The 23609-nt window shown below is 35.9% G+C and overlaps 1 long non-coding RNA gene across 1 annotated transcript in view; it reads left to right on the forward strand.

The window, feature by feature from the left end:
* Window positions 1-22171, forward strand: part of LOC112477415 — a 154908-nt gene extending 132737 nt beyond the window's left edge. Inside the window, exon 4 of the long non-coding RNA XR_003045450.1 lies at window positions 21413-22171. This is a non-coding gene — a long non-coding RNA (uncharacterized LOC112477415). The remainder of the gene's footprint in view (window positions 1-21412) is intronic.
* Window positions 22172-23609: the final 1438 nt, after the last annotated feature.

Consider the following 23609-nt stretch of genomic DNA (forward strand, 5'->3'; position numbering starts at 1 on the left):
GGCAAGAATGAGCATTATGGTAATTATTTTGGTACCTGACTCAGCTATATCTCAAGTCAGCATACCATTATACTTTTCAGTTTTGTGATTCGCTAAAATACCTTTTTTCCCTTCCTTATACTAGTTTCAGTTGACTTTTTGTCACTTACTAGAGGGGTAGTTTTTATTCACACATATTAAAAGGGATGATCTCCCTTCTAGCCATAATATTCTGTAACTATAAATTCTATTATGTCCTCACAGTCCTAAAGAAATATGTTTTTTGAACAAAGCAGATACTAAATAAATATTTTTTAAGTAAATTGAATTGTTCGATCTGCAACCCAGGATAAAAATAGATATACCTTGGATCAGGAGCATATATTTCAAATGGCTTTTGTAGGTTCCTGGTGATTGACCATGTTGATAGTGATCTAAAATAATTAAAGCCAGTCTTCTATTGGCTTAGAGAGTGTCCCTGAATCAGCTGACTTTTCCTGGACCTTATTTGGAAAACCAGCTCCAACTAGTGGATGGATGCAAATAAAAGAGTGGTTTGCTTGGTGCAAGGATAAAACTGTTCCTGATATTTACAAGCAAACAAAAGATGGAATTGTTGAAAGATAAAGTAGGATGTAAAGGGAAGTTCTAACTATCACCCCTACTTAATAACATAGGGTCAGAAAACAAAAGGGGCTCTTGAAAGAAAAGAACAAAATGGCAATCCCATTTGGGATGAGATCCATTCTATGTTAAATCCACTTACACCCCCTCACACCCACACCTACACACATAGCATAATTTCATATTTACAGAGCTGAAGAGATTCAGATGCAATATGTGAGCAACACCTAAAGGTATTAAAAACTGCTTTTAGGGTGATAAATACTTATACATATATGCTTCTTTCTTCTTGCATCCATATGTATTTATATACTTAGAGCCACATGGAGAGATCCCCTATACAATCATTCATACCTGAATCCTTTACAAAGAAAGGCTCTCTTAAATCTGTCTCTTGTGCCAGGAAGTATGCTAAATGCTTTGTGCATTATCTCATAATCCTCCCAACAGAGATTTGAGACAAATAATATCATCACTTCCATTTTATAGATGGGGAAATTGAGATTGAGAAAGTTTAAATAACTTGCCCAAAGTTTCACCCTTAGTAAATCGTGCAAATCTTTCTGGCTTTAAATGCTAACCTGTAATCACCATGCTATGCTACCCCTCCCAATCTAATTGGTGTTAATAATAAAAATACAGATATATTGCCTGCCCACAAAACAGGGAGTAACTGGTTGAGCTGAGATAGTGTAATATTGTGCATTTAAGAGAGAAGGAGTAGGTATATGGTATGTGGTTAAAGAGTCAAGTTTTAAACATTTAGGGAGCTAATATTGGGAGAAAAATAAGACTGAGACACACAGTCCCTTCCCAAGGGATAAATCCTTTCCATTTACTGTGACTCCCATGTTAAACAAATTCTATATTTAACGTAAACTCATAGTTCCATAGCTCAAACCTGCTTGGCTGCTAGAGTCCTTCTTAGGGCTCTGCTAGTCAGAAAGTGAGCAATACTGCCAGCAACAGCAAGGGAGTGCATGCTACAGCCTGCCAGATGTAGCTGCTGAAATCTAGCAGCAGATTTAGTATTTCCTGTAGAGGCTTTCTGAGAAGAAAAGTTCCCAGCTTGTTTGTATATGACGAGCTTATGTTTCCATGATGCCTTGAACCATGGCTTTTTAGGGGTCATTTCATTTCATAAACATTGTTCTGACTCTATAGGGAATCAGCTGCATTCACACAGTTGTGCTTATGGAAACAATAACATTTGATTTTTAAGTGGAAAATATATTGTTTATAATTAGCTTATAAAAGGGACTTTTCAGAGTCATGCAAAAGATTAGGGCAATGTTTGGTGCAATGTTCATCCATTTATTGAAGTGATGGGAACAAGGTAATGCTCGCTGATGAGATAAAGTTTTAAAAGCCTTGGAAATGTGGGAGGTCTTTATAAGAGTGAGGAAGGAACTCCATTTAACACAACACAGAGTATTAGCTGCTCACATCTGTCTGTAACTCAAGCAGAAATAGTGATGGAGTCTCTTAGAGCTAAGGATTGGTTCCCGATGGCCTCATTCCGAAGAGTTATATAAGCTTTGAGGAATAGCTTCAGTGTGATTGCACATGTGGTTCCTTTTTATGACGTCAGTTGAAGAGCTGATTCAACATTACTGAACCTTGGATTTTTGGCTCAATCATTTTTTTAAAGTTCAGAAGATATAATATTTCTTTATACCTAGCTTTAATGTATTTGTTACTTTAGCATTTTTAATGTATGGGGTCATGTGAAAAATACTTCACAATTTTACCTAGTGTTGATATACTGAGACATTATATATTTTTTATCAATGGCATTTACTGAAAGCTTTCTATATGTTAGACATAGGATATATTTTACTATTTGATATTTAATACATTTTATCTCTTTGCTTTGTTTATTGCTTTCTCCCTTTACTAGAGTGTAAGCCCCACAAGGGAGCGGAGTTTTATCTGTTTTACCTACTGCTAAATTCTAAGCACTATAATTGTGCCTAGCTCAGTTAGGTTTTCAATAAACGTGTTTCACATGACTGAACATGGACTATGCTAAGGGTTTTATAGGCATAGCTTTTTGAATCTTCATATCAACCCATCAAAGCATTAAACCATTAAAGCATGTTATGTTTCCATTTACATTTTACTGATGAGGAAAATGAAGCTTTGAGAATTTAAATAAATTTCTCAAGGCAATATAGCAGATAAATTGCAAAACCTGGGTCTGAGTATAAGACTGTGTCTAAACTTCATGTTCCTTACCTCTGGCTCATGCTTTCCCCCTGAGAAAATCTACATAAAGTCTGAGCCCATGTGACTAAAATATCTGGCCTTCTTCTGGATAAAGAAATTCCCAGTGGGTGGGTAGGGGGTTGTCATAGTTCCCAGAATTTTAGTTGTGCCTGTCATCATACTTTCATTGTGTTCCTGGGATGTATCACTTTCTTTGCCACCTATCAGGCTGTCACAAGTCTGGGAGAGAGGCCACCAGTTTGGAGTTTCTCCCTTATGTACCTGATAGACAGCAAAGCGCCTATGTGGAAGAAAGAACCAGACACATTGTGAAGCATTAAGAAACCATTCATAGCTCTGTCTTTGAATTTCTTCATCTGCCTGGGTATGTTTCATATTCTAGAAAATGCACATTTGTACAGAGTGTGTTTGTGGTTTCGTTTTAAAGGGGAATGAGAGAAGAAAAAGGATTGAAGAGAAAACAAGGTAAATAAAGACTATGAGTGCCTCCAACACCAGAGAGGAATAAAATTGTAAAAACAAACACTTACGCTGAACTATTCATAACTTATTCTCTGTCTAGAGCAGAAGAGAAGTTCACCATAACACTGGCAACACAAGGTTCAGGCAGTTCCTCCTAGCACCCTAGGGTCCTGGCCTTTCACCAGCCACTCGATGCTGTCATTCCAACCCACCCATTAGTGTGTCCTCTTGATCATTCTCCTCCACCTGTTGGCCTTTTGTTCATGGTTTTGCATCTCTTATAGCATAAATCTGAGAGATGATTCAGACACATACAAGACATAATTTGTGGTTTACAATTTTAAATAATGACATATAGCCACTAACCACCATGCTTTTCCTATACAGAAGATATGTGCCTAGGATTCTGCCAAAAATTACTGAAGAAGCTTCAGCAATGAAGAATTGATGGCCAGTACCCTAATATTCTCTTTGGAGGCCAAGACTTAACTTGAATATTATCCATCAACTTTTAGTCTATTCTATCTAAACTGACTAGTTAAATATTTTTTGTTGAGAGCAGTGATCTGAAAATGAGGTGTGTGGTAAGCGGTGGGGAGGATGAAAAGAGTAGACATAGGTTACTTTTTCCTTTCAATTTATATTCCCAGAGATCCTTAACACTTTGGTGGCAGTGTATGGTACAGAAACTGGGACTATTAGCACTAACTGCCCACTATACTTACCCAGGGAACTTTTAAAAAGTCCACATGCTCGGGCCCACCCCAAACCAATTAAGTCAGAATCTCTAGCAATGAGGTTTGGGCACTGAAATGTTTGTGGAAGCTCCCCAGGTGATTCTAACATGTGGCTAGGGCTGAGAGCCACTGGAGTGGAACAAGAACTTTCAGGCTTTAGAAGCTGATAGTCCTTTGTTTGAATTCCAGATATGCCACTTTTTGCCCTGGGTGACATTGGGAACATTTTTGAAGCTTTTCAAATTCATGTTCTTATCTTGTAAAATGGAGACAATTTGCCTTCATTTGTCAGAGGATCATTTTAAAGCTAAAATGAGAAAATGAGAAGATGAATGTGATATAGCTAGCACAGTGCCTAACATATAGTTGATATTTAATAAATTAGGGTCTTTATCACTATCATCATCATTATTAGGCTTGGAAAAGACCATCATTTCTATAAATAAACATTGCATAATACTAGAGCAGAGCAGGCACCCACTAGAGACCACTCCAGCCATCTGCTCTTTGTCAGATGGAATATTGTACTATGATTATTTCTACTGCTTTATCCAATCTATTTATGAACCCCTGAAAAGTGCTGCAAAGGTTAAAACTATCCTGATGGATTTCTAATAAAGGATAAAGAGTTCTCAGTGTTAAGACACTTCTTCCAACAACGAGATTTAGTTTATTCATTTTAACTTTGGTTCTACCATTCTTTTATTTGCATCCTTTCAATATGCTGAAAAATTTAAAGCATTTGTATGATTCTATTGTGGATTGCTCTTCATCTCTCTTTAGGAAAATCAAAAGCCAGTTTTGTACTCCTTTCAAAATAAATAAGAAGCCATATTGTGGTTTTGGTCTTTGATTAGCAACTGGCTCTTGAATCCATTGCTACAGATTCTACCCTCCTTTATGTAAATCAGGCATTTCATGAGCTACGGAATTGCAGAATGGATTTAACCCATCATTAAAATTGGTAAAAACATAGCATACAAAGTACTGTTCACTGTGAATGAAACTTGTTTGAATTACGAACAGTCTTGCACAAAATAAATGCTCATGTGACCGTTAAAGTGAAAGGTAATGGTTGACTGTTTCACAGAAACAAAATGATTTTCCTAACAATGTTTGTGTACTTTATAAAAATCTACGAATGTGTCAAGGAGACATTTCCATGTTCTAGTAAGGTAGCTACACTGTGACTGAAACAGATGACACTAACATTCTTACAGGCTCCACTCTTTGAATCATTCATGACTGTGCCTAATAAACCCAGTGGCTTAGCTATGTAGTGTCCACATCTGAAATAGCTCGCCAATGTTGTTTTCTTCAGTTACTAGCTTATTCTAATTTTTATTACCCTTTGCCACTTTTTATCTTTAGTTTCTGCATCTGCCAGTGTATCTCATATAATGAATCTAGGAAACTTTCTGGGTTCTTTCATTCCCCTATTCACAAATCTTTAATAACTACCTGCATTTCTAATTAAGTTTAAATCACGTAGGGCAAATAGAAAGAGTTCAATTTACTTGAATTTAGAGGCAGAGAGATCCAGGTTTGGGTCCTGGCTTTGTGGCTTTTGGGCTTTTAGCTGTGTAAATGTGAGTATATTATTTTTCTTCTCTAACGCTGTTTTGTCATATGTAAAATGAGAATAAAAATAAACACCTTAGTGTTCAACGAGCATTAAGCGAAATACTTCCGCACATTACCTAGTACAGTGTCTGTTTCCTAGTGAAAGCTCAATTAACATTTGTCACCTTCTCTGGCTCTTAATTCTAGAGCTGACCTGTATTTCCAGTTCCATCCCTCACAGGGCTGGCTGTCCCTCTGTCTTTTACATATCCTAATTTCCCTTTCCCACTATCACTGTATGCATATGTCTTCCATTCCCTTGCTTCTATGGCTTTACTCATCTGTATATTTATGTGGTTCTCTTTGCCACAGATGCTTTTTTCTTAGAGTCTAATCTGCTCTTCTTGTACTTTTCCTCAGAATTGCCAGTCAAATTTAATCTGCAACCTGCTACTCATAGCCCTTGTCCTACCTTCGCAATGGTCTTTCCATCCTGCCTTGGTTCCATTCCACATTGGTGTTTGCATCTACCTCCTCCACCTAATTACAAGACCCTCGAGTGCAGAGGTGGGGTCTTTCTTTTCTTTGTACCTGCCCATCTCCACCACACCTTCCTGAGGGCCCAGCAAGGTTTCTTAAAAAGGAAACACCCAAGAAGTTTAACGAGCATATTAATTATTTAATTCATTGTATGGCTAAAACATTGACATGTGTGAGGTGATAATGCTATTATTATTAATTATATAAGTGAAACATTAATCAAGTCCTTTGAGCTTAAGTAACTTTCCAGAGTAATGCCATGAATAAGAGCTCATATTTTGGGAGCTGTTATAAAAGCCCTGAATAAGCCCTGGAGACTAAGATATACCCAAAAAGCTCACAGCAACACAGCATGCAAAACACTAAGATTAAGGCAGCAGAAGAACAAAGCTGGGATGTTGAGATGCGGGCTAAAGTTCTCACGACTCAAGAGTATGGCTAATTTTAGGCTAGTTGGAGAAATCTCAGTCATGTTTATTCTGGCCTATAGAAGCCCGCCGAACAATATTCTCTTTCCTCCCACTGTTCCTATTGGCAAGTAGAGAAATAGAATAAATAGAGGAGGAGAGGACTGAATTCCAAGCTTAACACAAAGCAATAGTCCATCTGCCTCTATAGATTATATTAATTGTGCCTTTTTCTTTCTCTTGTTTATATATGTTTCAAACGTAATAGATCTATTCAAATAGTATATACCGATATTTAATGTGTTTCTCTGCAATATTTTAATTCAGTTAATGACCACCTCTGGTTTCTCCCTTTAATGAAATCTTTATAATTATTCAGTGTTTTCACCACTAATCTCAATTTTTTCCTGTATTTTTAATTTATGCTTAGCCGATAGGATGACCAGCCAGCCAAGTTTGCCAGGGATTGAGAGATTTTCTGTGACTTGAGGCTTTCAGTCTTAAAACAGGGACAGTCTCCGGGAAACTGGGAAGTTTAGCACCATGCTAAAGGATTTTTCATCATTCCAGAGAGGAATATAAGACTGTTCTTTTCCATAGTGTTTGCATTCTACTTGAAGAAATAAGATGCAAAAAGCCAAATGTAGAACCATTTAAGAGAGGAAGAACTCAAGCCTAAATGAGTGTGCAGAATATTAAGGGATGTAATATTTTAGATCTGGTTGTGGGAGGGTTATGACGAAGACACCTTCTTTGCAAAAGTGAGCCTACAGTGGGAATGCTCACACAGGACAGGGGCTTAGAAACTCAGGAGGAGAAGTGTGAGAGGCAAATAAGGAAAAGAGGAACTGTGAATGTGAAACAGCAAGAAATGCAGCACCCTGCTCCAGAGTTGGTAGCCGTCAACCAGGATGGTACAGAAATGCATGTTGTGAATACAAACCGAAATGAAGTCTGACAGTGGTAACTTTTGTCTGGCCTTTCAACATTTGCTTGAATAATTGACTGTTGGCTGCAATTAAGATTTACATCTGTTTGCTATACTTCCTCAAAAGGAGAATTTATGTGTCTCATGGAATAAACCAACATATTTATTACTTATGTTCACACATCTTTAAATGGGATGACTATTGTGCAGTAAGTCAGGGAGAGACAAGATCTATCATGAAATGTGTTGGGTGGTGAAATACTCTGTAGCAAAACCAAAATGCTAGATTAAAGAAGTTTCAGTAAAGAAAATAAATAACTACTCTTTTCACATAGAATTTACCTGTTATCTGATATTGGTAGCCCCAAATGTTTGGATTACAGGAAGCAACCTTGCCATTTGTTTTATTGCCTCTCTGCAAGTTATTTGCCTCCAATTTTAGCAGCTAAAGTATTTTTCTAATCCTTCTCAATTATCATACCTTTTGTATCATCGAGCTACTGAAATGAAAGAGGAAGTTACATGGGAATGACATTCCATCTTTCTTGAAGAACAATTTTCTTGTCAAAAATTCAAGAGGAAGAATGTGAGATGATTTTTTTCCCCTCTTCATTTGTTGCCAGTCTCTATTTAAAAGTCAGATGAACTGCATTTTCTCTGACTAGTTTGGCTTTAATATGAACTCTGTAAATATTCCATTTTCTTCTCATCACCCTTTTCCTCTCCTCAAAAGCAAGCACTTAAATAAAGAGGGAAATAAATAGGCCCTGCTGAGCAGAGCTCTTGGCCCCTAGAAAAAGCTCACCCCTTCAGAAGGAAATAAGATCCTTGGGTGAAATAGGTGAAGAAAATAAGGCAGCTGTTAAAACATTTAGTCTGTTTTTCTCTTCAACCCCTGCCGGTCCCCTGGCTTCCCTGCCCCCACCTCCACGTGATCTTTTCTGTCCTCCCGCTTATGTGCTGGAAAAGCAGGACCCTCAGCGTGGAGCAAGTCTATGAAGGAGAACGGTCCCCAGCCTCCACATCCTCACAGCCATCTTTCTCCTCTCCACCCTCCTCGCCACATTCCTGGAGGATAGGCAAAAGATTGATTGGATGATTTTTTGGCAGTTCTTTGCACAGCCTGCAGCCACAGCTTGGTTTAATTAGGGAATCAGCGTTTCTTTTATGTAGGTCACATCGGGTTTTGATTCCAGATCTCATATAGCTCTAACCTTTCTAAAAAGTCAGAAATGCATGTGCAATTGGTAGATTTTTTAAAAAGGTTTTTCATAATTCTCACCAGAGTTCTTTATGCCGGCATACCTGTGGTCTCTCTCTTTTCGTCTAATTATGATCTAAGGATGGCATTCTATGAAGCCTTTTTTTTTTTCCTATGAGGTTTCTGTTATCTGAAGCACAAAATATGCCCATATTATAAAATTATTAGTAGGGATCTGGGGCTGGGGGAGGGCTGATGGTTTCTTGCTTGTTTCTTTGTGCATTTTCACCTGAAAAATTAAATGGATTCCCTTTCTGTGGAATCTAATACTAAAGAATCTATTGGGGTGCGTATAAAAATATTTAGCCAGTTAATCTTCGAGATGTAATTAGAAATAAATACAAAGTAGTAAGAGAGATAGACTGGGCGTTATGAGGACACTTCATGAACTTAAACCCTATAATAAATATTCTCAGGTCATAGGTGGTCCATAGGAAACCTCGTCTAAAGAATTTATAATGAACAAAGTGTATTCCTTGGCAGGTAGCCATGTAAGACCCACTGATGATTACAGAATTCTAAATGATTAATATGGATCTTGATATTACTTTTGAAAAAAATTCTAAACTAACACTACTTGCATTTCAGAAATTTGTTATAAGTAGGACGTGATTCTAATTTAAATTGTTCTTCAGGTATTACATTTTATTTTTATATTTGCTTACGGAAATTTCAAAATCTCAGCAGTCAAATAAAACATAAATACTACATATTGAAACATTAAAGAGTAAGACAGCCACCTTCACCGTCATCTCCAAAAACACATATTCAGAGTATCTGTCCATATAGGCTAATGCATACTAAGTGACTAATGTGACAGCGTGTAATCTGCTGTCCACACATAATTAATTATGCTACTCAGTGAGTGTCATGCAAACAAGTGAACATTGCAAGCTCTCAGGAGTGTGAAGCAGTGTCCTGTTTACATTGCCTGGATGGGTAAATGAAGAGAGGTGTGAAACACTGAAATGAAATATCAAGAGCCATTTCAAGTTGTGCACCTTTCAAAATGTTAAGAGGGGCTATTAATCCCTCAAAGGCTGTAGGTTCAATCAATTTCAAATAGTTAAAAGCAGCTGGAAGGAGATGTCCATCAAAGAAGGAGATGTCTCATCTGTTGGAAGAATTCACAGACTCGGGCTCATTATTTTCAGAATGAAAAGGGAACTGCAGCTGTCTGTTCTGATGCATATGATTAAACTGTTCAACCAAAGGTTAGAAAGAGATTGAGGAATCTTTGGTTGAGTTTCGCAGTCAGTGGTTTCAGTGCGTGTACTGACTTTCCAAACGTCTTATTGCTCAGGAAGTATCACAATAATAGGACTTGCCGTGAGATCTCTGGAATGTTCATTGTTGGAACCACATCACTGAGACGGCCTGTCTCAGGATATTTTACTTTTCTTCCCCTTGCCTGTGACTCTCACACCCATGAATAATGTCCAAGAAGAATAAAATGAAATCATTATGGTTTCAGATTGCCAAAGGCAGAAATCTCACCCTCACCTTTCAAAGAACTTAGTGCTGATACCAAAAACACAGAAAAGGTGGAGTTTGTATACCTCCAAATCAAATTTAAGTCACCACTTTTGACTGCTATCTTAAGTCCTTTAGGCAAAGGTTTCTTGACATAGCTTTTTTTATCACTTCTGTTTTCACTAATTCATTCTGTAGTATATAGAGGTTCATATTTTTGTTATGGCTGGAGTTAAACCACAGACCCTCTCAAATTTGCAATTGGTGATAGCTCATTAAAAAAAAAAAAAATCTACAGTGTATTCTACAGAGCTGCAATGCCCCCTCCTGTCTGCTCTGTCTGGGATAGAGAAACTCACTTGGGTTTATGGAGTCGACTGTGAAGAGTAGAAACTGTGTCTACTACACTTTTCTCTGCCACCATTCTGCTACACACATAAAGGGCTGTAAAAGCTATATCTGCCAGTAGCGAAATTGATTGTACAAATTCTATTTCTCATTTGGCCTCCTATAATATACAGGAAATAAAACATAACAATTAAGGTTGCTGCCATTTTTATTAAATTGTTAAGCTCAGTTATCTTTGTGGCTAAGAATATGGGTTAGTAACATCTTGTTTACTCTGACATGTAGATAATCTTAACATATGTATACCTAAACAGCAACAAATCTTTTTCAGCCATTAAAATTTTGATGGAAATGAATTGGAGTTACCTGATCTATCTTTCTATCTTCAATAGGACTTCATTTATTCTTCATCTTATAAAGCCCATGAAATAATTTATAAAATATATTCAACATAGATTATATCTTAACTCCTAAAAACTTTTCAAAAAGAATTGATGAGACCCTTAGCCAGGACTAATTGAAGGAAAAAATATCCCTGGTCCGATCTGTCTGTATCCTTTTTTTCACCATTGGTTTGATGTTGCTTACTGTTTTTTCACATCCCTTATCATTCACGCCCTCACAAGGTCTGGTTGTTTCCCCAGGCAAGGCTTTTAATGAAAGTGCAGAAGATTCTCAGGACCTCTCCTGTATTTCTTCAAAGTTCAGATTTTCCATGGCGTCTTCATCAATGATATTTTTAAAACGGCTTTACACGTTTCCAACATATTCTGAAAAGTAGTTCAAGTTCTTATTGCGCAAAAGGAATATAATTAGTCTTTTCTTAAGAATTGCAGGTGTGTGTTTTGTATATGTATATGTATGAGCATGGATATGGTGTGTCTGTGTATGAATATGAATTGTGGTTCAAAGATGGAAAGAATTTACAAATGCAGGCTTTGTGTTGGGAAGAGAAAAGCTTTTTCTGTGAGGCACAATGTTGGGGCTAAAAAACATAATTTTCCTCCCACCTTCTAAGTTCTTCTAGCTGGGCTAATAATCAAATTAACAGAGAGAAATTAATTTATATGCCATTATGGACAAAGGAGAAAGGGGGGCACAGGTCTGAGATTTCAAAAGAAATAAGCAATTTACAGGTAGTTGGAGAAGAGTAGAACATACATGGTAGGCAAATTGTTGCTAGGCAACTCAGAAACAATGGGACACAGGGTGTGATCTAGTGAACAGGTTCCTGCTTGGAGCATTTCTGCCTACCACATCAAGGCGACCAGGCTAAGATTCCCTCCTGAGCTGGTCTTTCTATCTGAATCTGTTAGACAGGAAAGCGAGAAGCTCAAAGGTTCTTTCTGAGGCTTTTGTTTCTTAATAACCAGCTTAAAATCAATATCAGAAAAGGTAGTTTTAGAGTGGCAAAACTTGTTCCCCTTCTTTAATCCCCCCAAATTCTTCCTCATTATCTAAAAATAACAAATGCTAAAACTTCCTAAATACCAATATTAACTTCTCACATTTTAGATTATTACGCACCTTTAATTGTGTTGCAGAAAAGGTAGTTTTAGGGTGGCAAAACTTGTTCCCCTTCTTTAATCCCCCCAAATTCTTCCTCATTATCTAAAAATAACAAATGCTAAAACTTCCTAAATACCAATATTAACTTCTCACATTTTAGATTATTACGCACCTTTAATTGTGTTGGTGAAAATGATGATTAGGTTGAACCACTTTTAACCTACAAAATGAGCTAATTGATTCTTTTATAGATTCGTTTCAAATCAAGTTAGGTATAGAGTGTCCAAGTTACAGCTTCAGTTATGGGTTTTGGGGATGCAACTTAAAGCTTTCCTCTGGATACAGAAAAATGTGCAACGTGTGGAGATCAGAGCACAGAAGGTAAGGCATGCTTCATAGTTTCTTTTCATATCACACATTTTAGGGCCTCTATAATATTAGTGAATCTTAGTGCCACTTGGCAGGTAGCAGAATCAAATTGAAAACATTGCAAATAGAAAGAGACGACCTGTTGATACCATATTTTCTTTAGCTTCTTTATTTGATAACCACTGATATTATTATAACCTAGACATGAAACAGTAAATACTCTTCTTTGGCTTACTGTATATCCATAAAAGGCTTTTTTGTTGAGTAGGGCCTCTGGAGGACGCCTATAATATTGAGATGACTATGTTCTGATACCACTGATGACTTAGCTATATCTCCAGCTGGCTAAGAGATCTTTGGAAAAGTCGTTAATTCCTGTCAAACTTTCCCTTTGGTTTTCTAACTTGTACTCAATCAGAAATAATGACTTATGATTCTTTAGCATCTGGCGGTAGAATTCCTTAAGATGCCTTAGTAACTGAATCTTAACCTAGAAAGTTGTAACTTTTGTGACTCATGATGAGGCTGAACCCAAAGTTGAAACTGTAAGTGAGAGAGCTTGATAAATATTTAAACATCTATCTGACTCTGTGATAATATTGTTTTTAGAAGAAAGAAATTTTAGCTTGCTCTACTTTTATAGTGTTCCTAATGGCTTACATCAGGCAGGTACAGTCATTCATACCATATCTACTATGCGGGGGTAACTCTCAGGCAGTCAAATTTAGAATACTTAAGGCACAAAGGTACAAAGTGGGAAAAGTGACACTTTGAAATGAATAAAGAGTGTAACAGTGAATGTACTTGCTCTGTCATATTTAAGGTCTTAATCACCAGCGATCCTTTAGGAAATTCTGTACAAGGGAAGGGATAAAATAGGTAAAGAAGAAAACTAACTAGAAAAGAAAGAGTTCAAACACAAATTATACCAACTATATTCAACGTCAAAATAAGCTATTTCCACGGTGGTTGTGGAGGGGTAACATACCTACTTTCAAGATACTTGTCATTCTTTAAAATATATTTTCACTTCTAATTAACTGCTTTTGAAAACTGCATTTGCTTAAGTTATTACCTCATCCTCCTGGAGATTGTAATTTTTAATTTTTGAAATAGTCTAAAAATATCGTAATACGTGCAAAATGGTGAAAAGTAAATGTTTTATAGCAATTCCAGGGTGCTGGGAAGTATGCTATGAGCCTTCCAAGTGTTCCATATAGCTCTCCCAGGAGGTGGGTGCTACGATTGTATTAGAGATGAGACAATGAGTCACCATGAGTGGTCCTTGGATTTGAACATGTCTGTTTAATGGCAGAAACCAAAGTTCTAGGTCAGAGGCTTTGCTGCCCTAGAAATCATTTGGTGATATGATGCATATGATTCGAATACAGGGGCTATTTCTAACCTTTATAAGATCATCTGTTGGAGTACTAGAAAAAAAATATCCCAAGTCATTATTTATTCTGAAATGCTTTGTTAAACTAACTGGTAACTTCTTGTTACCATATTTTGGATAATCAGTCATTCAATTAGTCAGTCAAAAAATAATTATTGACTATCCACTTTTTCCTTTCTTGATTGATCACTTTCCTCCTATAGTCTTGATGAAAGCAATCTAGAACTTTAGTGATTGTAATCATCATAAAAAATCATCATAAACATAAGAAACTCAAGTTGCCCACCTCTTTTGGCAACTCCTGGAGGTGGAACATAACTTCCCTTTCCTTACGTGTGGTCTGTGCATAGTGACTTCCTTCCAAAGAGCATGTTAAGGAAAGAGAGTGACTTTATGGTGAAGAATCCTGACAGACACCAATTCAGCCAGGTGATCAAGGTCAACATCAGTGATAAGTCATACCGATAGTACCCTTGATATGATATGATGAAAATGGCACTCTACCTCGTGCTTTTCCTCTGAAAAATACATCACCCCAGACTAATTGTGAGAAAAATATCAGAAAAACCTCAACTGAGGTTTTCTGAAAAAACTCAAATTGAAAAACCACCAAACAACTGACTAGTACGCCTCAAAAAACAAGGAAAACAAACAAGGAAAGTATGCAAAACTGTCACAGTCAAGAAGAGCCTAAGGAGATATTATGACTGAATGTAATGTGTCACATTCAGGACATTAGGTAAAAACTACGGAAATCTAAATAAAGTACGGACTTTAGTTAATAGTAACGTGACAATATTGGTTCATTAATTGTGACCAATGTCCCATAATAATGTAAGAAGTTAATAATAGGGGGAAGTAGAAGTAGGTATATGGGAACTCTCTCTACTATCTTGACATTTTTTCCTATAAAAACCGAAAACTTATAAAATGTTAATTAAAACAAAAAAGTACTTGAAAAAATACTAACACTCGTTTAAATATCTTTTGATTTTGGAGACGGCACAGTCATGTATTTCTTTAATTTCTTTTCGAATGTGATAACTTCATTGGAAAGCTTGAAGAAAAAATTTGCTTATTCATTCACTCTTAACAAGCATTATTGAATATATTAATATTAATAATAATAGCTAACTTTTATTATCTATTTATTATTTCTCAGACAATGTATTCAAAACTTGGCTTTATATTATCTAATTTAGTTCATACATCAACATTTTGAATTAGCTGTTATTATTGTCCTTATTTTACAGATGAGGAAACTGAAGCTTAGAGAAGCTAAACATCTCGTCAAAGGTTGTTTGGCTACCTTGTAGAGCCAAGGTGTGTCTATAAGCAGCCTGTCTGCACTCTCCATGCTTTTAGACACTTTCTCAGGTAGGGTTGCATTCAGCTGCATATAACAAAAACCCAACTACAATTCTTGGGTTTTATTTTTCTCATGTAAAAAATACCCGGGGCTTGTGCAGCTAATTTAGGAAATAATCAAGGACTCAGACTCCTAGATTTCCCCTCCTTCATCTTGAGTGTGTGGCTTTTTCTCTTATAATCCAGCCTCAGATATGTATTCTAGGATAAATGAAGGTAGTCATAAAAGAGAAAGGTGTTGCAAATATCAGAAAAGCAAAATGTCTTCCAAATTTCCAGCAGTCTTCTGTTAATATGTTTTCGTCAGAATGCTGTCATCTAGCTTGTAAGGGGGACTGGAGATTTTGTTCAACATATTTTTTAAAAATTTAAAATAAAAATTTTAAGACAGACTTGCTTTTCTAGAATATTTGCCACAGTCATTGAGCTCTGCTAGGCTACTGGGATACAAATCTACTCAGGGCACAGTTTCTACTCTTAAATCACTCATAGTTAACTAGAACAGACAATTTTATAGGCCACGCAGAATTACAGAGATAGTCACAGGGAAGAAGGAATGGCAGTGAACAGCTTGAGAAAAGTAGAGAGGTCTTCCTGGAGGAAGAGGCATCTGAACTTAGAATAAAAAGATGAATAAAATGCATGCAAAGAAAGGGGAAAGTTATTTCAGAGATTGAGATGAAAACACATGGTGCATGTTAGGGACCAAAAGCAACTTTGCATTGAGGACGCTCTGTATTTGTCCCCTCTGATGCACATCTCCAGACTACACTGGTAATTCTCTTCTTCTTTCCACTTCCTTCATTGCTCCTCCTCACCTGTTAGGTCTCAGTGTAAGTGCCTTCTTGGGGAGACTTCTCCTATTGCCCCACCTAAAAGTACATGCCTCCAACCCTGCCCCACTGTCAATCTCTAATTTAGCTGTTGTTTATCTCTTTCTTAATACCTCTGTACTAGGTATATAGTAAGCAATCAACAAATATTTGTAGAATAGCAGAAGTGATATTATTTAATTTAATTTTAGCGGTATGAATCTCAAATTATTTTTTTCTGGGTATAATTTCATTCATGCCCATGAAATACTTAATCTTTGATTATTCCTCACATTAATCTTATAATTTTTTTTCTCTCCTGAGAATTGTTTTTATAGTTTGATTTATTAAGAACTAAGGGCATTGAAGTAGGGATCATGTCTGATATATCCCTAGATTCTTCAAAGTATTTAATATAATGTTTGCCCATGGTAGATGAACAATTTTTATTGTTATTGATGCACATGTAATATAAAACAAAGATTCATGAAAATATATTAAATGTAACCATTTCTATTGTGAAAAGAATTGGAATGTTCATTTCTACCATTACTTAAAACTTTTCTGGTCCTATTTATCAGTAGATCAGTTGGTGTTTTGGGAAGTTCAAATGAATTGTAGCTACTATTGATTGCTGTGACACAGTAGAATGGAATGCATGACATATCATTTTATGAATCAGATTTCTGTATGATCACAGAGAAATGTTTATATAGTTCCTCTGCCTGCTGAGAACCCATCAACTGCTAAGAGTTATAATAAGAAAAATAAATTTATTTCTTAGAAATTCTGAAACAGTTGAATGTGATCTGTAGAAATTTTTTCTTATTGGATACTCTTCATTTATACCGGCATAGCAAGTTTCCCAATAGTTTTTATTCTTTATTTATGATGCTTTTTCTGCCTTTACCTCATGCTGCATTACAAGTAATCTTGTTTTGAAATGCAGTATGACAAGGAGCCATGAGACCAGACCCTTGAAGTAGTCCTTTCCAGGAAGAAATCAGAACTCCTGTGAGGGGATCAGGACCTCATGTAAAGTTGTCAGAGCTGAAAATGTTATCTGGAGAAAACAAAATGCTTAAAAAGAGATGGGAGAGATAATCCAGGAGGGAACATGCATAATGGAGAGAGGAGCACAAGACTATAGCTGATTTATTGCCCAAAAGTTAACATGAAGAGATCCCAGAGAAAGGCCTAGATATAAATAAGCTTTGCCATAAGAATCAGAAAAATAAAAACTAGCCATGACAGCTGTGCAGCTTTATTCAATAAATATAGTATAAAATCATACAAGTATAGAGTTAACCTCTCAAGATTAAAACAGTTAAACATTTCAGTGGAGAAGGTTGCAGATTGAGATTCTATCAATAGAACCTCACATAGGAAATAAATCCAGGCTAAACAAATCATAACCTATGCTCTTTCTTCCTGAGAGCTTCTCCCTGATTCTGTCTATTGTCTTTCCATAAGGTTCCTCTAGCGAGGACTGGGCACAATACCTCTGTCCAGGGCTGTTACATAAAACTGCTCAGAGTCATGAGATCTATCATATCTTCTGCTTCAAGCATCATCACCTTTTCCTGTCACAGGTTCTCACTGTCTCCGTTTCTTCTTCCTCAATGGTATGCAATTGTAGGTTTGAGGAAAAATTATGAGCTACCATCTTTTAATAAAAAGGTGGCATTGATAGCTTTGAATGTGAACGCTTTCTCAGGGATCCAAGCTTTTTATTTTGGACATCTTTTTTCCCACAAATCAGAAAGAATCAGCCATCTTATCCCTAGTTTCTAATGCTTAATGCATCTTATAGGATTACCTCACAAAGTTCAATATACTTGAGTAGCAGCCTCCACAAATAGTAGATAAACTGTCAATCATGGTTGGAAGTCAGGTTCCTTAGACTTTGGTAGAGATATTTTACAAAGCGTATGGCAGAAGTTGACATAATGGTTGGAGTATGCTAGATTTTATGGGTGTTAACCACAAGTAGAATTAGTCTTGCCCATGGGATGGGGGAAAAGTTGAAGATTAAATTCACGATGATGGTATTTCAAGAACATTCAAGGTAGAGGAGGGTTTGAGAGATGCTCAGAACATAGGTATTATAGGTGTTACTTCTGGGGTAGCACTATCTGGAGGAAAAGATACTTAAACTGAAATCTGAAGAATAAATAGGAGTTAACCAGATTAAAGGGATGGTGGGAAATTTGAGATGGATAGAGGACATTCCAGGCAGAGTGTGTTCACAGGTTGAGAAGTCTGTGGCATGTCTGGCAGAACTGCAAGTTATCGGTATGGCTGGGTTACAGTACTGAATGGAAGATATGCAGAGATGAGGATAGCAACATAAACAAGGTGATATTGTGAAAATAACCCGTGAAAAGATTTGAAGGGTTATGTAAAGAGATTTAGAGTTCATTTGAAAGCAGTGGGGACTCCTTGAGGCTGTTAACCAAGAAAGTTTTGTAATCAGAGAGATGTTTGGAAAGATTCCTCTGTTGTGTAGAGAATAGTGTGGAAACCTACAAGGACAAAGGGCCCGGGGAGTGGTCAGGAAGATCTTAGAGAAATACAGGCAAAAAGAATGGTGACCTGAACTTGATCAGTGTCTTGGTTATCTATTGTTGCATAACAATTCCCCCTCCTCTGCAAATAAAACAAAATAACAGTGGATAAAACAGCAACATAAAATAGCAAATGATTACAGTTGCGGTCAGTAAGGAATTTGCAATGGGAACAGGGGGATAAAATGCTTGCATGGCTCACTGAACCCTCTGTCTGGGGGTTTGCTCTTACTGCTGGGGCAGGAATGTCCAAAAAATATCTCCTTACTTGACTTCCTTACATTTATATGCACAAGGAAGAATGACCATCTTCTTTAATCTGCATTCTCATAGTATACATCCTTTTATTATAGAACTCATCTTATTGATTGCATTTTATATATAGAATGATATGTGTAAATCAAATATTACTATGCTGTTTCCCCTTTATCATTGTTAATATAGTATCTAAAAGTTATTCGATATATATTTTGCTTCAATTGAATTTGAAAGTTACAAAATAAAGAGGTGGAATGATTTTTATGTAAATATTTCAGTATCCAACAATAACAATTAAATTGGCCTCATTGTTTAATTGTAATCAGGATATCAGTCTAGTATACTACAGAGGTAAAATCTCTCAATCTTTTCATATATAAAAACTAATGTTCTTTTGATAACAAGTGATAAGAAGATTCTCCAGCATCAATGTGCCAATCTAGGGAAGTCAAATTTTATGCTTAATTATCAAAGCAACTGAATTTGTCCCTGTTAATATTTATTGTTTCTTTTAATGACCTCGATTCTACCTTTTTATTTATTTTAATGAACCATATGGTAAATATACCCTAACTCATGTGTCTTTTGGAAGGATGTGAGATATAAGAAGTAAATATATGAATAAACCCATATGAATGTTTATATCATCAGCTAGAGAGATATTTATGCCTCTTAACATCAAAAAGTTTATTTTTTAGTTGATTTATTAAGGGAACACCGTTTGTAGCTCCTTTCCACACATTTGCCTTCATTTAGTGGTCTAGAATAGAAAGATTGTAACACAGCAATGCAATTTTTAATGACATTAAATGTGGTGGCTTGGCAAGCAACTATAAGAATAGAGAAACTACGTGAATGAGGCTAAAAAATTTAGCCTCAAAAGAGAAAGCTAGATTCAAGCAGGAATGAAATGCAGATTAAGACATCTGGAGAGAGGTATTAAATGCAGACATTCAGGAGGCAGGTAAAAGCATAAAGGCTCTGAGAAAGCAATGCTGAGGTAATAGCACATCAACTATTTCATTATGTAGTGGCAACATAATGACTAATTCACTTTGTGTCTCCAATTTTGAATCCCTCTACAGAAAAGTAATAGATTATGTTTCTCTTAGAAGAACTTTAGTATTCCAGAAGCTTCAATGGAATGCCACATAATTACCAGAATGAGGAAACTGCCTAGTATTATGTTACAAGGTCTCCACCTTGCTTCTCCCATTTATTTCACACTAAGGTCTCTATCAAGGGAGACACTAATGTGATGAATAAGAAAAGCATTCATTTATAGAGTCACACAGAACTCAACGACCTTCATTAACTTTGGGATTCTCATTCTCTATGTATTTATAAACATCACATTGTAAGATAAGTATTGTTTTTATGTCCCACACTTGATTATAAAGGGAGGACTGACTGTCCCATATTAATTTTATAAACTTTATTATTGTGAAATTTTTGAAACACATATAAAAGCATAGAAAATTAATTTGAAGGACTTTCATGTACTTATTATCTAGCTTATGAACTCGTCCAATCTTGTTTCTTCTATATACTCACTTAGTCCTCTCACATTCTAGGTAATGTTGAAGTATATCCCATATATCTGAATAGTATACAGAGCTAAAAGATATATATTTATATACTACACACACACACACACACACACACACACACACACACACATACACACACTCCTAACAGCATTACAACTATATCATTACCATTCCTAAAACATTATCAATACTTCCTTAATAGCATTATATTCATATTTATATCTTCAATGCCCAGCCTGATCCGTACATAGTAGTGCTCAGTGAATGTCTATATGAATGGATGAGTGAAACTTATTCCCACTATTCAACTTGTTGATTCAAGAACAAAATATCATTACTTCCAGTTATTGCTACTCCTCTTTATCTCTCAAAACCATTCCCAAGGGTCTCTTTTTTGTGTGTGAAAATGCCATAATATTCCTAAGTAAAACTTATTAGTTCTAACTTCATTCCACCCCTGTAAATTCTGAATGTTTTGAGCACTGACAGTGTACTAGGAACGGTGCTAAATGTTTAACATAGATAAATATGTTTCAGATTCAGTTTGATTCTAAAGTTTATGCTTTTTGACATTTTAATTTATCTTTGTACTGAACTTACTAGCAAAGTACCTAATACCTAGTAGAAACTCAAAAAAAGTCTTGAAGGAGGAAAGAATAAAAGAAGCAAGAGAGGGAGGGAGGAAGGAAAGAAGGAAAGGAAGGGAGATGAAATAGAAAGGGGGAAAAAAGAAAGAAAGGAAGGAAGAAAAGAAGGAAAGAAGGAAGAAAAGAAGGAGAGAAAGAAGGAAGAAGAAATGTAAGGGAGGGAAGGAAGGAGGAAGGTGTGTGTTATTGAAACTGCCTGAGACAGTTATACAGCTCTATATAGTTTCAAAAATGTGTTTTCATTCATTTTATTTGATTTTCTTAATACCCTTTGGGGTAGATATGACGCCATCTTGAATATCTAGAGAGATGTTGAGATTTGTTGAAACTGGCAGAACTGGCTCTGCATCCACAGTCTTCTGACTTCACATCTTATTTTTTTCAGAAACTGAAAAGTCAAGAATATCTGTCTATTGATATGACTGGGATCCCATCGGAAAGAACTATGTGGCTCTTGTCCAGAATATAATGCTTTAGATCAGGGGTCCTGCAAAGCTTTTTGAAGAGAAGCGGAATGGTTGAGCAATTGAAGCCTCAGAATGACCAAGATTGATGGTTTGGTACAAGGTGGTGGGAGAGTGTCTACAGTTGGGGAGACCATAAATGTGATGTGGAGAATGTAGAGGTGGGGTATCGACTAGACAGCATTCAACCTCACCTCTCTCCTTTGCATTCTGTAAGCTGCCTAAAACCATGGCCCTGGAATCAGTCATAAAAATACTGCCAGCAAAAAACTACCTCTTACAAGGTGGTCTCAGTTGCAAGGTGGTTCCATGTGGTAATTTATTATGTCTAAGCTATGACCCATCTAATGTAACACCCCAGCCTCACCCTGTAAATCTCTCTAAGAGCTCTCTTTGATTCTTTATAGCTTTTGCCACACTTTGTACTCAATATTTAAACAGTTTCCATTAATTGTCACCACAATTAGATGATAAACTCCACATGACAAGAACCACATCTGTTTTGTTTATCACCATATATATCACACATACTAGTTCCTGAAACATAATAATTATGTAATAAATATATGATGACTAAATGAATGAATGAGTGAATGACTAAAGCATGTGCCATTTTTTTTGTAACTTAGAGAGTATTAATACCACTTCTCAAAGTGTGAAAATGTGACTATATGAACATGTTGCACTTACAATTGTCCATTTTCAGTTACTTGACTATTTACTGCATATTGACTTTGTGTATTATTTTATATTTTATTTTTATAACTTAGGTATAAATTAATATTAGAGTAAATATTAATTAAGGAAGAAGTAGAGGAATATAAAAGCAGCCCAAGGGGCAACTGCACATAAGAAATGTAGATTATTATTCTTAGTCATAAAACTTCTGAAGAAATCTTAGAACCTATGTAATCCAATTCTTCTTTTTCCATCATTTTAGAAATTAAGCTAAAGGTTTTACACAAGATCACAGTTAAGGTAGTGAAATGGACCTGATTGAGGGTTCTTCCCTTTTAACCTGGTAACTTTCCCTTAATTCGTCCTGCCTCACGTTGTCACAATCAATTCAGCTTTAAAATTTCTTGGTTTATGGTCGCTGAAAATTTAACAATATATTTCCAAGTGTAACATTTAACCTAACCTCACTTTTCCAGACAAGTATTCAATGCAAGTTCCAACTCAGTAAAGGAGGTAAAACATGAGCGTTTCTTCTGAGCACCATTTAAACCCACCATTTGAAATCATGCGCAATAAACCATTTATTCATGAGTACGATCCTTCTGGTGTCCAATTTCTCACATATGTGATTATATTTCAAAAATACAACTTGAACTATTTTCATGGTAATGTAACATTTCAATATTGTGAATGTTTCAAAAACAAAGGAAAAATGCTGTGTTGGACCATTTGAGGATTCACACATATATCTGGGTTGCAGATCTAATTTCTGAAATATTTCATTATTGTAATAGACACTCCAAATTAGCAAGTATTTTTCTGTGGGAGAAAATCAAAGCCATATCAGTTAGCACTAATGAGAAAGGAACTCAAAATAGCTTGACAATTAAATAATTCAAATGTTATGTAAAAGCCAAATTTATTTAAAACTAATTTTCCCCAATAACTTACTATACTTTTCATTTTATAAAACATCCTACAAATGATTTCATGGGACTTCACTCCTATGCCTTAATACTTAGGAATAAAATATTGTGCCCAAGTAAGGTATAAGAAAGGATTATGTCATTTAATCTAAGAACTTTAATGATTAAAATAAATATTTTAGATTTTTCTTTACAGGTTCATTCTTTCCTTGTTAATAAATCATGTCCTTTAGGGAGACATATATTAATTCTTTAAGTTTACTAGTTGATTACTACTTCAAGTCACTTATTCTAGCCATGTCTACTAAAGTTTGCATTTTTATTGCAACAAGGTAGATTAAAGGACATGAAGATGAGCTAATTAAAGCATTTACTATCTGTTTCAGTAGCCCTCATAATCTTAGCTGAAGCTCTTGGAACTCTGGTAAGAAAAAAAAAAAAGGAAGATAAAGAGAAGTTTTTATGTTACACAGAGTTCATAGATTCTCCTGTTGGAGGTGATCTCAGAAATCTC

This window comes from Pteropus alecto, unplaced genomic scaffold (genome assembly GCF_000325575.1).
Source record: "Pteropus alecto unplaced genomic scaffold, ASM32557v1 scaffold433, whole genome shotgun sequence".
NCBI classification, from domain to species: Eukaryota; Metazoa; Chordata; class Mammalia; order Chiroptera; family Pteropodidae; genus Pteropus; species Pteropus alecto.